This window comes from Sarcophilus harrisii, chromosome 1, assembly GCF_902635505.1.
Source record: "Sarcophilus harrisii chromosome 1, mSarHar1.11, whole genome shotgun sequence".
Taxonomy (NCBI): Eukaryota; Metazoa; Chordata; class Mammalia; order Dasyuromorphia; family Dasyuridae; genus Sarcophilus; species Sarcophilus harrisii.
Genome location: NC_045426.1, coordinates 638,697,642 through 638,714,046, shown reverse-complemented (window position 1 = coordinate 638,714,046; position 16,405 = coordinate 638,697,642).

The window sequence follows — 16,405 nt, the reverse complement described above, 5'->3', positions numbered from 1 at the left end:
TTTCAGATTGGACTGTGATATGTTGAAATAAAGCTCTGACCCTCCCCAAAGACCCTGTCCATGTACCCCTCTCCATCTGGCAGTAAGAAATCCACTTCCATGTCTTCCCATAAATCTTTCCCAAAGAAGCCAGTGAATGTCTTGGAGGGAGTCTTCTTATTCTCACCAGCCTCAGAGTGCTAATATATAAGCATACAGAAGTACATAAAGCTCTCTACACATTCTTATTATAAAATATTCCCCTCTTTTTTCAGGCACATGTTTCTTTCATAATATCTTTGGAGCCAATTTTTATGGACTAGTCTATCTGTTACTGCCAGTGTATACTCTTGACATCCATTTTCATTGTCTTTTGCCTCATTCGGAATTTCAAATCTGGTGTTTAGGACTTAGTACCATTGGGAGGCAAACATCAAATGAGATATCAGTAATGTCAAGCAGGGCAAAAACTAGAATCAGCTAATCTTTGTATCTCCAGAAATGCCAAACACAATAGTTTTTTTTTTCTTTTTTTGGTGATGTGATTAGGGTTAAGTGGTCACATGGGGTCATACAGCTAGTTAATATCAAATGTGTTGAAGATGGATTTAAACTCAGATTCTCCTGACTCCAAAATTATCCACTGTACCACTACTACCCCACCCCAAGTAGAATCTTAATATTTTAATTGAACATTGCTGTTTTTCATATAATTATTATTTTATAAGAACTAAATACTCCAAGTATGTTGGATCGTATTTAGGTCAAAATAAAATAAAATAAAAACCATCTTCTCTTCCAAAGTAAAACTGCCTTATTCTCTGGTGGAATCTAGTTTAAACCTTCTCTTTGCCAAGATATGTTTGCCGTTTGTCCTGGATACTGTCATTGTTACAGGCCCCACTTAAATAATGCTGGCAAGCCCCTTCTCTTTGGACCTCACTTCTCTTAACTGTAACACTGGATGGTGGGGGAATGGTCTAGATTAGGTATTCTTAACTTGAGATTCAAAGAGAGAGCCTGTGAGTTTGATTTTTTAAAACTTAATATTTGAGTTTTCCTTGGTTACATTTAAAATAATTTTTAACATTTGTTTTTAAAACTTTAAGTTCCAGAATCTATCCTTTCCTCCCTTTCCTCTTCCCCACCATTGAGAAGATACTTGTGAAGTTATGCAAAATATTTCTTTAAAGTTATGTTGTTTATACTTTAACATATTTAACATGTATTGGTCAACCTGCCATCTGGGGGAGAGAGTGGGGGGAAGGAGGGGAAAAATTGGAACAAAAGGTTTTGCAATTGTCAATGCTGAAAAATTACCCATGCATATATCTTGTAAATAAAAGCTATAATAAAAAAAAATAAAGTTATATTGTGAAAGCAAACATAAATTTCCCTCCAAAAAATACCTTAAGAAAAATAAAGTTTTTTTTTACAGCATGCTACAATTTGTATTCAGACACAAATAGTTCTTTCTCTGGGTATGGATAGCATTTTTCATCATAAGTCCTTCAAAGTAGTCTTGGATCATTGTACTACTGAAAATAACAAAGTTATTCACAGCTGATCATCCCACAACATTGCTATTACTTTGTACACAGTTCATTTCATTTTGCATGAGCTCATGGAGGATTTTCCAAGTTTTTCTGAGAGTACCCTGTTCATCATTTCTTATAGAACAATAGTATTCCATCATAATCATGTACCACAATTTATTCAGACAGTTTCCTTTTGATGGACATCCTCTCAATTTCCAATTTTTTGCCCTGAGAAAAGAACTGCTATAAATATTTTTGTATGTATAGAACCTTATCTTTTTTTCTTCCTTCCATCCCAATGGAAAAATGGTAAAGGAGGACTTAGACCAGAAAACTGGAAGGGGAAAGTGGTCAAAACTCAGAATAGAAGAGAAAGTTTGAAGAACATCCCAAGGAGAATTTATGGTGGGAAACAGGGACCACATCTTGTAGTTATTCTAGGGAGTTTTAAAGTATTGACGAGGCTAGTTTCTCTGAGATAGTAATTTGCTTTAAAGGACAGCATCCTATTTTCTCCAATAATTAATGCGTGAATTTTTAGGGGCAGGTAGCATGAAAATTAGTGGAGAAGAGGGAGGGTATGTTGGTGAAGAGTCAGTGATGATATGTCACATCCTTTGGGAAGCAAACTGATCATGATGAAGAAAAGAAGTGAGATCAGAATATAGGATTTTGGGACAGGGTAATTTCCACCACAACACACTGCCTACTTCATACATTGTTTCTCTCACAAAATGATATTTCTAAGAGTAAATCACAACCTAAAATTGGGATGATTTGCCACCACAGAGCAAAAAAGATTCCCAACTTCTCTATTTCCTCCATAAATGGAACATAGAACTTCAAAGACCTAAACATGAACAATTATTTATCTGTGCACAGGGGAATTCACTCTACTCCATACTCTTGACCATTAAACAAACTAGAAAGATTATATTCTATTTAGAACAGGAAGATCTGTGGTCCGATACAATACTATAAACATACATTAAGTGCCTAAGGGATATAAATAAGAAAGAAAGAAAAAAAGGCTGTTATCTGCTCTCAAGGAGCTTACAATCTGATGGGGAAAGGTAAAAAGCAAAAAGAAGCTGAGGGAGAGGGGGCTAGTATGGAGGAGAACAGGATAGGAGAGTCAACCGAAACATTGCAGAACTTTCAAAACCATTTAGATAAAGGTATTTCAATATAAATGATTTTATTATTATTCTGTGTATGCTTTTAAAAACATTATTCTGAAAAGGGTCCCAAGGCCTTTTCAGACTGCCCAGACTGTTATACAAGACTTAGCCTTTTCTCTTGGAAGAGTCCCCAGGATAATAGTAACATGTGCTTTGTACATTTCTGCTAAGTGCTAAGTCCTTTTATCTTTTATCTGTTTTTGATTCATCTAACCTTTCCCCTCAGTCATTCAAGGCCCAGATAACATTCTGCATCACATTGCTTACGCAACCTGCTGCCAAATAAAATTTACTGCTTTCTTCCATGATTTTGGACTGAAAATAAACCCTAGTTCCTTCCTGTAAACTAGTGTTGACAAATTATTGGAATATCTAGAAGACACATTTTTTTGGAGGTTCTGTTGGCCACCCTTTTGTCCAAAGCATTTTCAAATAAACAAATTCTATGGATTTCAATTAAGGGTCCTCATCAGCTCTCCCATGCAATTCACCTTCTAATTGGTCTCCCTGCCCCGGTTTTTTTCTTCCTTCCATCCCAATGGAAAAATGGTGAAGGAGGACTTAGACCAGAAAACTACTACAACAACGGATGGGTCAGAATTAAGAGTTAATCACAGGAAAGCAGAAGACAGGGAAGGAAAAAAAATATTTCATTTTCCAGCTGACATTTTAAGAAAAGGAGCCACTGGAAGAACCTGAGAAGATTCTGTCATGCATGTAGAATATTTAGAAGAAAATACTATTACAAATGAATAAATGAATTTAAAAAACCACATTAGTTAAGGATGCACAGTTGGGTGGAGGAACTGAGTTCAAATCTGACTTGGGACACTTACTAACTGTGTGACTCTGGGCAAATCACAATCCCTTAGTGTTTAGAAACCCAATCTAAAAAACAAAAACCAAATCAAAATCCAGCAAAAGAGAACACTGAAAAAGTGAGGCAGCGATAAAACATGAAAAAAATCTATCCAAGAAATTATGTCTATCAAGCAAGAATCAGAATTACTCAAGAGCGCGGCGTAATTATGCAATTTAAAAATAAACTAATGAGTGAGTGAAGAATGCATCTTCTCCAGACTTTGATAAGCAGCTGGATGGACAATCTACGGCTTGCCCATCACTACCTCCATCTTAGGCAGTCACTGTATAGGGGCCCAGCATCAGATAGGGAGAACAGAGCCAGGGGATTGATTTCCTTTGGGAAACTGAGCTGGGTTCTCAAGTCTCTCCCTGAAAGCAAGCTCATTGATGCTGCAAGGTCACAAGTCTGGGAATATCATTCCAAGCCCCCAAAGGGCAGCGGAGAGGCTGCTGGACGTGCAGCACGTTCATACAGAGACGTCACCAGAGACGTGCTTGATTAGAAAAAAGGGGAGCAGGTCACGGTGTGAGGACGACGAACACCTGACATGGGGACCATTGCTGAAAGGCGCGCAGCACATAGTAGGTGCTTAAGAAGGTTTTAATGAATTGGACTGAGCCGTCACCAGGCTACCAGCACAGCGGGTAGACTCCTGATGGAGAACTGGGGTCAGGGACCAGTCCCGCAGGATGGCAGGGCTGAGACGGGGTTCTATCTGTATCTCCAAAGGAAAGAGCCCCACCCAAGAGGTCACGGATTTACCTAAGCTCGGAGGTGAGATTAGGAGGCAGCGCTTCAAGGGTCTGTGGCCATTGCCAAGCTGAGCGCTGCCGGCTCCAGGTTCATGATCCTATCATTCCTCGCGGGAAGTCCCTGGGAGCCCGTCTCTAGTCCTCTGGACTTCTCTTTCCATTAAATGCAACCGACACTTCTTTAGTGCCTGCTTTGTGACTCACACATAGTAGGAGCCCCTGCAAGCGCTAGCTCAGGTCCATGCAAAGGCGCGTGGGTGGAGGAAGCCTTTACTGGAGGTGAAAGTACAAGGGCAGGGAAAACAAACCAAGAACTCTCCCACAAAAATCCCTGAACGCCCGAGCCCGGGCTAGCGCTCTGCGGGACAGAAGCAGAGGGGGGCGTGCTTTGAGTTTGGGGAGGCCCCAGCGGGCTGGTTCTCCGCTTTTCCCTACAGATCTTTTCCAGGTAAAACAGCACCCCCCCGCCCCGCAGGAAGCGGGGCCTGCCAGAACCCTCTTTAAAACGGACACTTGGAGCAGGCGCGCTTGGAGACGCTTTCCTCTTCGGGCTCGCTCTAAGCCCAGCCGGCCCGCAAGCTCCCTTCCAGCCGTAACTGCCCGGCCTCCAGCGTCCCCCCGGCGCCGGCCGGAGGCCGCACCCTCCCTCGGTCCCAGCGCCGACGGCCCCCGCGCTGAGCGTCCCTCCGGGACCCCCTGCCCCGGCCCCGCCGCGCCCCGCTGGGGCCCCCCCGGGCTCGGGGCTCCGGCCGCCCGCAGTGTGCTCCGCCTGGGGGCGGGGTGACCGCTCCCGGGGCCCGCCGCCTGCGTCACCGGGCCGGACGCGGCGCGGGCCTCAGGTACCGGACCCGGCCTCCGCCGCCCAGCGCGGCGGTCCTCGCGGCCCCGAGGGTCAGAACCGTGTCAGGGCGCCCCGAGGCCCAGGGCCCTGAGGCCCGGGGGGAGGGGCTCGCCCACAGCTAGGGAGGGGCACCCCCCTCCGAACCAAGGCGGGCCTTCACATCTCCCTCCCCCAGGCAATCGTGACTTACCCAGGGCCCCACAGCCCGGAAGTGTTAAAGGTCCCAGGTTACATTTGAACTCGGGTCCTCCTGGCTTCCGGGCGCTATCGCCACCTAGCTGCCTCCTTCAGGGAGCCCCTACAAAGGGACACTGTTACTGCGATGGAGAGGTCCCCCGTCGTGGGCAGTGGGAGACTCGGGGTCTGGTCACTTCCTCCTCCCGTGGCCAAGAGTGATTCAGTCTGAATAAGTATTTTAAAAGTATTTTATAGACTCAATACTGACGTCATACTGTCCCCCCTTACTTATAGACTCAATACCGACGTCATACTGTCCCCCCTTACTTATAGACTCAATACCGACGTCATACTGTCCCCCCTTACTTATAGACTCAATACCCGACGTCATACTGTCCCCCCTTACTTATAGACTCAATACCGACGTCATACTGTCCCCCCTTACTTATAGACTCAATACCGACGTCATACTGTCCCCCCTTACTTATAGACTCAATACCGACGTCATACTGTCCCCCCTTACTTATAGACTCAATACCGACGTCATACTGTCCCCCCTTACTTATAGACTCAATACCGACGTCATACTGTCCCCCCTTACTTATAGACTCAATACCGACGTCATACTGTCCCCCCTTACTTATAGACTCAATACCGACGTCATACTGTCCCCCCTTACTTATAGACTCAATACTGACGTCATACTGTCCCCCCTTACTTATAGACTCAATACCGACGTCATACTGTCCCCCCTTACTTATAGACTCAATACCGACGTCATACTGTCCCCCCTTACTTATAGACTCAATACCGACGTCATACTGTCCCCCCTTACTTATAGACTCAATACCGACGTCATACTGTCCCCCCTTACTTATAGACTCAATACCGACGTCATACTGTCCCCCCTTACTTATAGACTCAATACCGACGTCATACTGTCCCCCCTTACTTATAGACTCAATACCGACGTCATACTGTCCCCCCTTACTTATAGACTCAATACCGACGTCATACTGTCCCCCCTTACTTATAGACTCAATACTGACGTCATACTGTCCCCCCTTACTTATAGACTCAATACTGACGTCATACTGTCCCCCCTTACTTATAGACTCAATACTGACGTCATACTGTCCCCCCTTACTTATAGACTCAATACCGACGTCATACTGTCCCCCCTTACTTATAGACTCAATACTAATATACTGTCCCCCCTTACTTATAGACTCAATACTGACGTCATACTGTCCCCCCTTACTTATAGACTCAATACCGACGTCATACTGTCCCCCCTTACTTATAGACTCAATACTGACGTCATACTGTCCCCCCTTACTTATAGACTCAATACCGACGTCATACTGTCCCCCCTTACTTATAGACTCAATACTGACGTCATACTGCCCCCCTTACTTATAGACTCAATACTAATATACTGCCCGCCCGTTACTTATAGACTCAATACCGACGTCATACTGTCCCCCCTTACTTATAGACTCAATACCGACGTCATACTGTCCCCCCTTACTTATAGACTCAATACCGACGTCATACTGTCCCCCCTTACTTATAGACTCAATACCGACGTCATACTGTCCCCCCTTACTTATAGACTCAATACCGACGTCATACTGTCCCCCCTTACTTATAGACTCAATACCGACGTCATACTGTCCCCCCTTACTTATAGACTCAATACCGACGTCATACTGTCCCCCCTTACTTATAGACTCAATACTGACGTCATACTGTCCCCCCTTACTTATAGACTCAATACCGACGTCATACTGCCCACCTGTTACTTATAGACTCAATACGTCATGTCCCCCCTCTTATAGACTCAATACGTCATCCCCCTCTTATAGACTCAAACTGACGTCATACTGTCCCCCCTTACTTATAGACTCAATACCGACGTCATACTGTCCCCCCTTACTTATAGACTCAATACTGACGTCATACTGTCCCCCCTTACTTATAGACTCAATACCGACGTCATACTGTCCCCCCTTACTTATAGACTCAATACTGACGTCATACTGTCCCCCCTTACTTATAGACTCAATACCAACGTCATACTGCCCACCTGTTACTTATAGACTCAATACTAATATACTGCCCGCCCGTTACTTATAGACTCAATACCGACGTCATACTGTCCCCCCTTACTTATAGACTCAATACTGACGTCATACTGTCCCCCCTTACTTATAGACTCAATACCGAGGTCATACTGTCCCCCCTTACTTATAGACTCAATACCGACGTCATACTGCCCACCTGTTACTTATAGACTCAATACTAATATACTGCCCGCCCGTTACTTATAGACTCAATACCGACGTCATACTGCCCGCCCGTTACTTATAGACTCAATACCGACGTCATACTGCCCCCCATTACTTATAGACTCCAATACCGTCATACTGTCCCCTTCTTATAGACTCAACCGACGTCAACTGCCCCCCTTACTTATAGACTCCAATACCCGTCCCCTTCTGTCCCCCACTTCTTTAGACTCAATGCCGGCGTCATCTGCCGCCATTTTAGCTATAGGCTCCCCATTAACCGAGGTCATCTGTCCCCCCCTTCTTATAGACTCAATACGCGTCAACTGTCCCCCTTACTTATAGACTCAATCCAATATCTTCCTTACTTATAGACTCAATCTAATATACTGCCACCCGTTCTTATAGACTCCAATCTAATATACCTGCCCACCGTCTTATAGACTCAATACCGACGTCATGACTTCCCCCCCCTTCTTATAGACTCAATACGGAACGTCCCCCATGCCAAACTGGTCCCCCCCTTACTTATAGACTCAATCTAATCTGCCCACCCGTTTATAGACTCAATACTGGCACATCTGCCCGCCGTTCTTGATAGACTCAATCTGATCCTGCCCCCCTTTAAGACTCAATCGGTCAACTGTCCCCCCCTTCATAGACTCAATCAATATTTTGCCACCTTCATAGATCAATACTGACTCATACTGCCCCCACTTATAGACTCAATCGACGTCTTGTCCCCCCCTTCATAGACTCAAACCATTTTCCCCCTTTTAGACTCCATTATATCTTCCCCTTACTTGGCTCAATACCAGGCTATTCCCCCCTTCTTATAGACTCAATACCGGGCTCTGTCCCCCCTTCTTTATAGACTCAATACCGCGTCCTTTTGCCCCCCTTTTGCCTCTTTTCCCCCCCCCAAAAATACCACGTTCCTTTTTCCCCCCTTATAAGATCAATGCTTTACCCCCCCTTCCCATAGACTCAATCCCGGGTCATACGCCCCCCTTCTTATAAGACTCAATACGGTCATACTGTCCCCCTCTTTGATCAATACATATACCGCCCCATAGACTCAATCCGCGCATAGCCCCCCCTTTAGACTCAATCCGAGTCCTTTGCTTCCCCCCTTGCCCTTTGGACTCCAATCCAGGTCAACGCCCCCTTCTTATAGACCCAATGCCCAATTCTGCCCCCTTATAGACTCCAATCGGTCAACTGCCCCCCTTTATAGACTCAATCACTCATCGTCCCCCCTTCCCATAGACTCAATCCCGGGTCATACTGCCCCCGCTTATGACTCAATCGAGTCTACTGTCCCCCCTTCAAGGACTCAATGGGGGTCATCTGTCCCCCCCCCGGACTCAATCCGGCGCCTTTGCCCCCTTGCATGGACTCAAGGCGTCGCCTGTCCCCTTCTTTGGACTCAATCTTCTGCCCCCTTGCCCTTTGGACTCATACAAATATACTTCCCACCCTTTAGACTCAATCTAATGCCCACCGTTTTTGGACTCAATCCGAGTCCTCTGTCCCCCCTTATAGACTCCAATACGACGTCATCTGTCCCCCCCTTATAGACTCAATCTAATATATGCCCCCATGCTTTGGACTCAATGGGCCCTTTGGCCCCCTTGTTATGGACTCAATCCGTCTACTGTCCCCCTTCTTATAGACTCAATACCGGGGCATCTGTCCCCCCCCTTCATGCTCAATCGACTCATCCCCCCTTATGACTCCAATACTGAAGTCTTGCCCCCCTTAATGCTCAATACTGGCCTGTCCCCCTTTATAGACTCAAATCCCGGGGTCTCGCCCATGGCCCAAGACTCAATCTTTTCCCCCGCCCACATGACCAATCCGGGGTCCCCCCCCGGCAGACTCAATGGGTCATTGGTTCTTATGACCAATGCGTTCTGTCCCCTTCTTATGACCCAATACCGGGTCATCTGTGTTAGACTCATCCAGTTGCCCCCTGGTTTATGACCCTGAAATATGCCCCCCTTCTTATGACTCAATCCCGAGCCAGCGCCCTTTTATGACTCCAATGCCCAAATTAGCGCCATTTATAGACTCAATGCGGGGTCTTTTGTCCCCCCCTTTTATGACTCAATGGGTCATCTGTCCCCCTTTTGGATTCCGATGTGCCCCTTTTATGACTCAATCCCGGGTCCTTGCCCCCCTTGCCTAGTCAATCCGCTCTTACTGCCCCATTGCATGACTCAATGCCGGGGTAACTGTCCCCCGTTTAAGACTCAGCCCGGTCATCTTTTGTAAGACTCAATCTGGGTCATCTGTCCCCCTTCTTATGACTCCAATCGGATACTGTCCCCCCTTACTTATAGACTCAATACTAATATACTGCCCACCCGTTACTTATAGACTCAATACTAATATACTGCCCACCCGTTACTTATAGACTCAATACTAATATACTGCCCGCGATTCTATAGACTCAATACTAATCTGCCACCCGTTGCATGGACTCAATCCGGTCATACTGTCCCCCACTTATAGACTCAATCTGGACGTCATATGTCCCCTTCATAGACTCCAATCTAATATACTTCCCACCCGTATTGGGCTCAATCTGACGCATACTGCCCGCCGTTCTTATAGACTCAATACTGGCGTCATCTGTCCCCCTGCTATAGACTCAATCCGAGTCATCTGTCCCTTTAGACTCCAATCTGACGTTTATGTCCCCCTTGCTTTAGACTCAATACTGGAGTCATACTGCCCCTTCTTATGGACTCAATGCTGGCGTCATGTTGTCCCCCCTTATAAGATCAATACCAACGTCTACTGCCACCTTTCTTATGGACTCATACTTTACCAGCCCATTCTTATGGACTCAATACGACGTCATACTGCCGCATGGTTGCTTATAGACTCAATGCGAGCGTCATACTGCCCGCCCGTATGCATGACTCAATACTGACGTCATCTGTCCCCCTTACTTATAGACTCAATACGGGGTCATACTGTCCCCCTTACTATGACTCAATACCAACGTCATATGCCCACCTGTATTATAGACTCAATACTAATATGCTAGCCGACTTATTGCAGACTCAATAGCGTCATGCTCCCGCCCATTACTTATAGACTCCAATACGACGTCATACTGTCCCCCTTATAGGACTCAATACGACGTCATACTGTCCCCTTAGCTATAGACTCAATCGATCATGCAAGTCCCCCCTTACTTATAGACTCAATACTAATATACTGCCCACCCGTTACTTATAGACTCAATACCGACGTCATACTGTCCCCCCTTACTTATAGACTCAATACCGACGTCATACTGTCCCCCCTTACTTATAGACTCAATACTAATATACTGCCCGCCCGTTACTTATAGACTCAATACCGACGTCATACTGCCCGCCCATTACTTATAGACTCAATACCGACGTCATACTGTCCCCCCTTACTTATAGACTCAATACCGACGTCGTACTGCCTGCCCGTTACTTATAGACTCAATACCACGTCATACTGTCCCCCCTTACTTATAGACTCAATACTGACGTCATACTGCCCGCCGTTACTTATAGATTCAATACTGGCGTCATACTGCCCGCCCGTTACTTATAGACTCAATACTGACGTCATACTGCCCGCCCGTTACTTATAGACTCAATACTGACGTCATACTGCCCGACCATTACTTATAGACTCAATACTAATATACTGCCCACCCATTACTTATAGACTCAATACTGACGTCATACTGCCCACCCGTTACTTATAGACTCAATACTGACGTTATACTGTCCACCCTGTGACTGGTTTTTATGAACTATAAAGTAGGAATATTAATTCCTATCCTTTGTCCTTCCCTGGGGTACAGTGGTTCTCAAAGTGTACATGCTTTGGATGTCTTGCTAGGAATTCTGGGAATTATGCTGATTGAGTATGATTGGATCTTTTATTGATTGATTAGAAACAGACAAGGAGTATCTCAGGCCTTTCCTGACTTAATAGTCTTTCCTTAGCCCTGTTCCTGTCAGCATTTTATGTCTTAACATCTCTTGTGACCCTGACAATTGTGATTCCATGATTCTAGTCAACGGTCATTTCCTTTAAGAAATAATGGCCCCTGAGGTGGCTAGGGGGGCAGTGGATGGAGCACCAGCCCTGAAGTCAGGAGGACCAGAGTTCAAATATGGCCTCAGGCACTTCACACTTCATGGCTGTGGGACCTGGGCAAGTCACTTAACCCCAATTGCCTCAGCAAAAAACAAACAAACAAACAAAAAACAACAAAAAAGAAAAAAAGAAAAAGAAAAGAAATAATGGCCTGTGCATGTCACTTCTGTTCTCAGCCCCTGTAAAACATGGTGATCCAGGGTGATTTCGTCCTTCTTCACAGGTTGAGATCCAAAGAAAATGAAGATTCCCCTGGGGATCCTAATGGTTGCAGTCTTGTGCTCCGTCGGTGATCCTGCCCTTAAGAGGAATGTCTCCTCGGCTCTGGGCCACGGCAACGCCACCAGTGTGGTGAAGGGGACGATGCTTCCACCTCATATTGAGAAAGCGAAAACAACAGCTTTAGGTCAGGTCACCCTGGGCTGGGCTCTGACACTGGCAAGTACAGGCCTGAGCTGTGCCCCACGTGGAAGGCACCGAGGTCCAGGGGCTGCTACTCTGGGGCAGTTTGCATTGAGAGCTCCTTTCCTCCCAGTACTTCTCATAAACTGACTAAATAAGGAGAGGGAAAGGGCATGGGGGGCAGGGTAGAGAGGAGATAGTCAGGGGGACTTCAGGCTTCTGAGCCTGGCTTACAGAAGCATTCTAGTGTCCTCAACAGAAATAAGACATTTGGAGAAGGATGGAGAAGGAGGAATCATTGGGTTAAATCGCAAAGATCACTAGATTTGGAGACAGGATTTTGATTCCTGGTTCTGATATTTAATCCCTGCTTGACTTGAAGTAAATTGTATGATTTACATACAATTTTGTTCATTAGGAAAATGAAGAGGAATAAACTAAAAAAATCTCCTAACTTCTCTTCCAGTTCTAAATCTACATTCCTATGAACTTTGCTCTAGCGTAACAATTTCCCTTTCTCTGGACTTTAATTACTTCTGTGAATAATAAAGGGCTGAAGTAGATGACCCCTCAGGTTCCTCTCAGATCTCAATCTCATATTCAGTGCAAGAATCACTTTTTCAATCAGTCAGTCAACTAGCATGTTTTAAGAGCTGACTCTGTGGCAGAAACTGTGTTGAGTGCAAGGATTACAGAGAAAAGCAAGATACCTTGTCCTCAAGGAGTTTATAATCTAAAGTGGAAGATGACATGCAAACAATGTACTATCTGTCCTATATACGCACACATGTATATACATGTATACATATCGATATACACATACATACACACACATATAATCTCAGAGGGAAGGCACTAAGATTAAAGATAAAGGCTTCTTGTTAAAGTTGGAATTTAGCTGAGCCTTGAAAGAAGCCAGGAAGTGAAGATCAGGAGGGAGATTTCAGATATAGGGGATAGCCAGCAAAAATGCCCCAAGTCCAGATGTGGAGTGTGTTGTACAAGGAACAGTCAGGAGGCCAGTGGTATTGGATCACAGAATATGGGAGTGGAAAGAGAGGATGTAGGCAAATTGTTAAGGGGCAGGTCAATTCTCTAGAGCCTCCACAACTGTGAATCATAACACCTGAAGGAGTTATAAGGCAGCCTTTGCTAACACAGGTGTTTCAGACTGGGAATGAAATAAATTGGAGGCAGAGGGAAGAGGATACAGGTCAGATAACACAATGGCCTCTCAGTCAGAGAAGTCAGAGGACAGCAACTGCCTCTCAGTCTCCTTGTGTCATCCTCTCACAGGAGGAGATCCACTCTGCAGGTATAGGTTGGATCTCCAGCAGCCACTGTCAGGTGGCTCCTGTGTATTCCAACAGCAAATGATGGAGGGTTTTAAAAGCCAAGCCAAGGATTTGGTCCTGGAGACAATAAAGACCCAAAGAAGTTGATTGAATTAAGGTGGTGAATAGGTGACATGGTCAGCTTTATACTGTAGGAAGATCAGGAGAATGAACTGGGTGGGGGGCAGACTTACTGTATGCAAGCAACTAGTAGGCTGTTGAAGTAATTCAGACATGAATCAAACTTGCTTTTTTCCTCTTCCTCCCTCTCTTCCTTCACACCTTTTGTCTCTTCCCTCCCTCTCTTCTTCCTTCCTTTCTTTCCCCCTTTCCCCCTCTCTCTCCCTCCGTTTTAAATTCAAATATTCTTATATAAAATGAACAATATTGAATTGCTTACGTCTCGGGAAGGAGGATGCCAGGGAGGAAGGAGGAACTCAAAACTTTTTTTAAAAAAGTTAAAAATTGTGTTAATGTGTAATTAGGGGAAATACAATGTTATAGTGAATTTTAAAAAGAAATATTCCAAACATGAAGTGATGAGGGATGCGCCATAGTGGTGACAGCATCATAGGAGAAAAAAGGGCGTAATAAGACATGTTACAAAGGTAGAAACAGAAACAATAGGATTTGATAACAGATTATATATAGGGAGAGGGAGAGAGAAAATGAAGCTAAGCATGACACCTCAGTTGAGAGCTATGTAACTAGAAGGACATTGGTACCTTTTGTGACACTAGGGAAGTGAGGAAGAAGGCAAAATATGTAGAGGAAAAATGAGTTCAACTTTGGATGGATTAAGTTTAATGTCTATGGGACATCTAGTTCAAAATGTTCAATAAGTAGTGGGGGTTCTAGACTGGATGTTGGGAGAAATATTGGAATTGGATAGGTCTGAGAGTCATGGGAATAGAGATGATAGTGGAATTCACCAAAGGAAGGAATATGGGAGAAGAGAAGAGAGACCAGAATAGGGCCTATGTTGTTTGCCCAAGATAGCACAGCTAGCAAGTAAGGGCGTGAATTATAGTCAAGACTAGAACTCAGACCTCTTCTCTCAGAATTATAGCATCTCTGAAGCAGAAGATCTATCAGTGACTATCTTGTCCCACTCATATCTGAAAACCTGTAGTTGTTACAATATACCCAACAAATGATCCTATGGCATCTGTTCAAAGACACTGAATTCAGTCTTCTCCAAGATTCTCATGCTTATTTTTCAGTGACCACAATGACCCTCCTTGTGGGTCAATTTGTGAGGAAAAAACAAAACAAAACATCTTGGCATTTTAGCAGACTTGGAGTGAGTCAAAAGTGTGACATTGCTGAGAAACACATACTCTCATACCCAGGATTAATATAATCTTTATCTGATTAAGACAGTCACGTTGTCACGGTAATTTGACTATCCTATACCCTGGTCAGAACATATCTGGAATATTACCTTTCTTCCAAGCTTTGCATTTTAAATGGGGGTCTAGCAAACTGTAAAGCATACAGAGAATGATGGCCTGGGTAGTTGGGAACCTTGATACCATATCCCATGAGAAAACTTGAAGGGACTTGGACTCTTTAGGTTATAAAAGAGAAGACTTTGGGGAGACATGATGGTTATATCCAAGGATTCAAAAAACTGTGATGGATAAGAAACATCAGCTTTGCTCTGCTTGACTCTCCGAGAATAATACTAGATATAATATATATGGCAGTAGCAGAGAGATACAGTTAGGCATAATATAAAAAACAAAAACCAAAAACTTCGTAACAATTAGAGCCATTCCAAAAGTAGACTGAACTTCCTAAGTTTGTAATGGATTCCCCCTCACTATTATATTCTAGAAGGAACTCTTTTTTGGATAAAGGCTCTAGTAGATGATCTCTAAGTAACCTTTGCATTTGAAGATTCTATACTCATGTCATACTTATGGGCTATAAGCCAAGGTTAAAGTAGAGGGAGAGCAGATATATGAATTTTTTGTTCACAGAGGATTATGCCTTTGAAGCAGCCTCTGAGACTGAGATATAACAACGTATAGATTGATTCTCTGTTACTTGTATTCATTTTGGCCTAACAATGTATACCAAGAAAGCACAGCTCTCTATCAGCTAGCAATGTGCCATGCATAGATGGAACTATTGGTTAAAGCAAATGGAGAAATTTTGAATTCTGTGGATATATTCACTTCCCCTGGCAATATACTTTCCAGGAATGGACACGTAGATGACAAAGTTGATGCATACATCACTAAATTTAGCTCAGTATTAGGGAGGCTCTGAAAGAAAGTGGGGGAGAAGAGTTATTATACTGGCTACCAAACTGAAGGTTTACAAAGTCAGCACAATGGCTCTGTTGTATTTGTTGTATATCTGTGAAACCTTCACAGTCTGCCAGCATTATGCCAGGAAACTGAATCATTTCTATTTGAATTGTCTTAGGAAGATTCTGAAGATCACCTGGCAAGATAAAGTACCAGATACTAAGGTCTGTTTTCCAGCTGTCCTGCCAAGCATTCAAACTTTACTACAGAGAGCTCAGCTCTGATGGGTTGACCATGTTGTAAATGCTAAAAGTATGTTTGCCTAAAAGATTATTTTACAGACAACTTACATGAGACAAGCACTAATATAGAGTACTGAAGAAGCCATACAAGGACACTCTCAAGGGCTCATGAACTTTGGAATTAATTTTGTCACATGAGAGACACAGCAAAGGACTGCCCACAGCAAAGAAAGCACTGTGCTCTGTGAGCAAGGTAGTATTGCAATAGCTCAAAAGAAATGAGATCCACAAATTTAGCGACTTCTCTACTCCAAATGTTCATGTGCACTATTTGTGCCCAGCTTGTGTAGATCCTTCAGAGTTTGTATTGTTTTGAACAGCCACAGT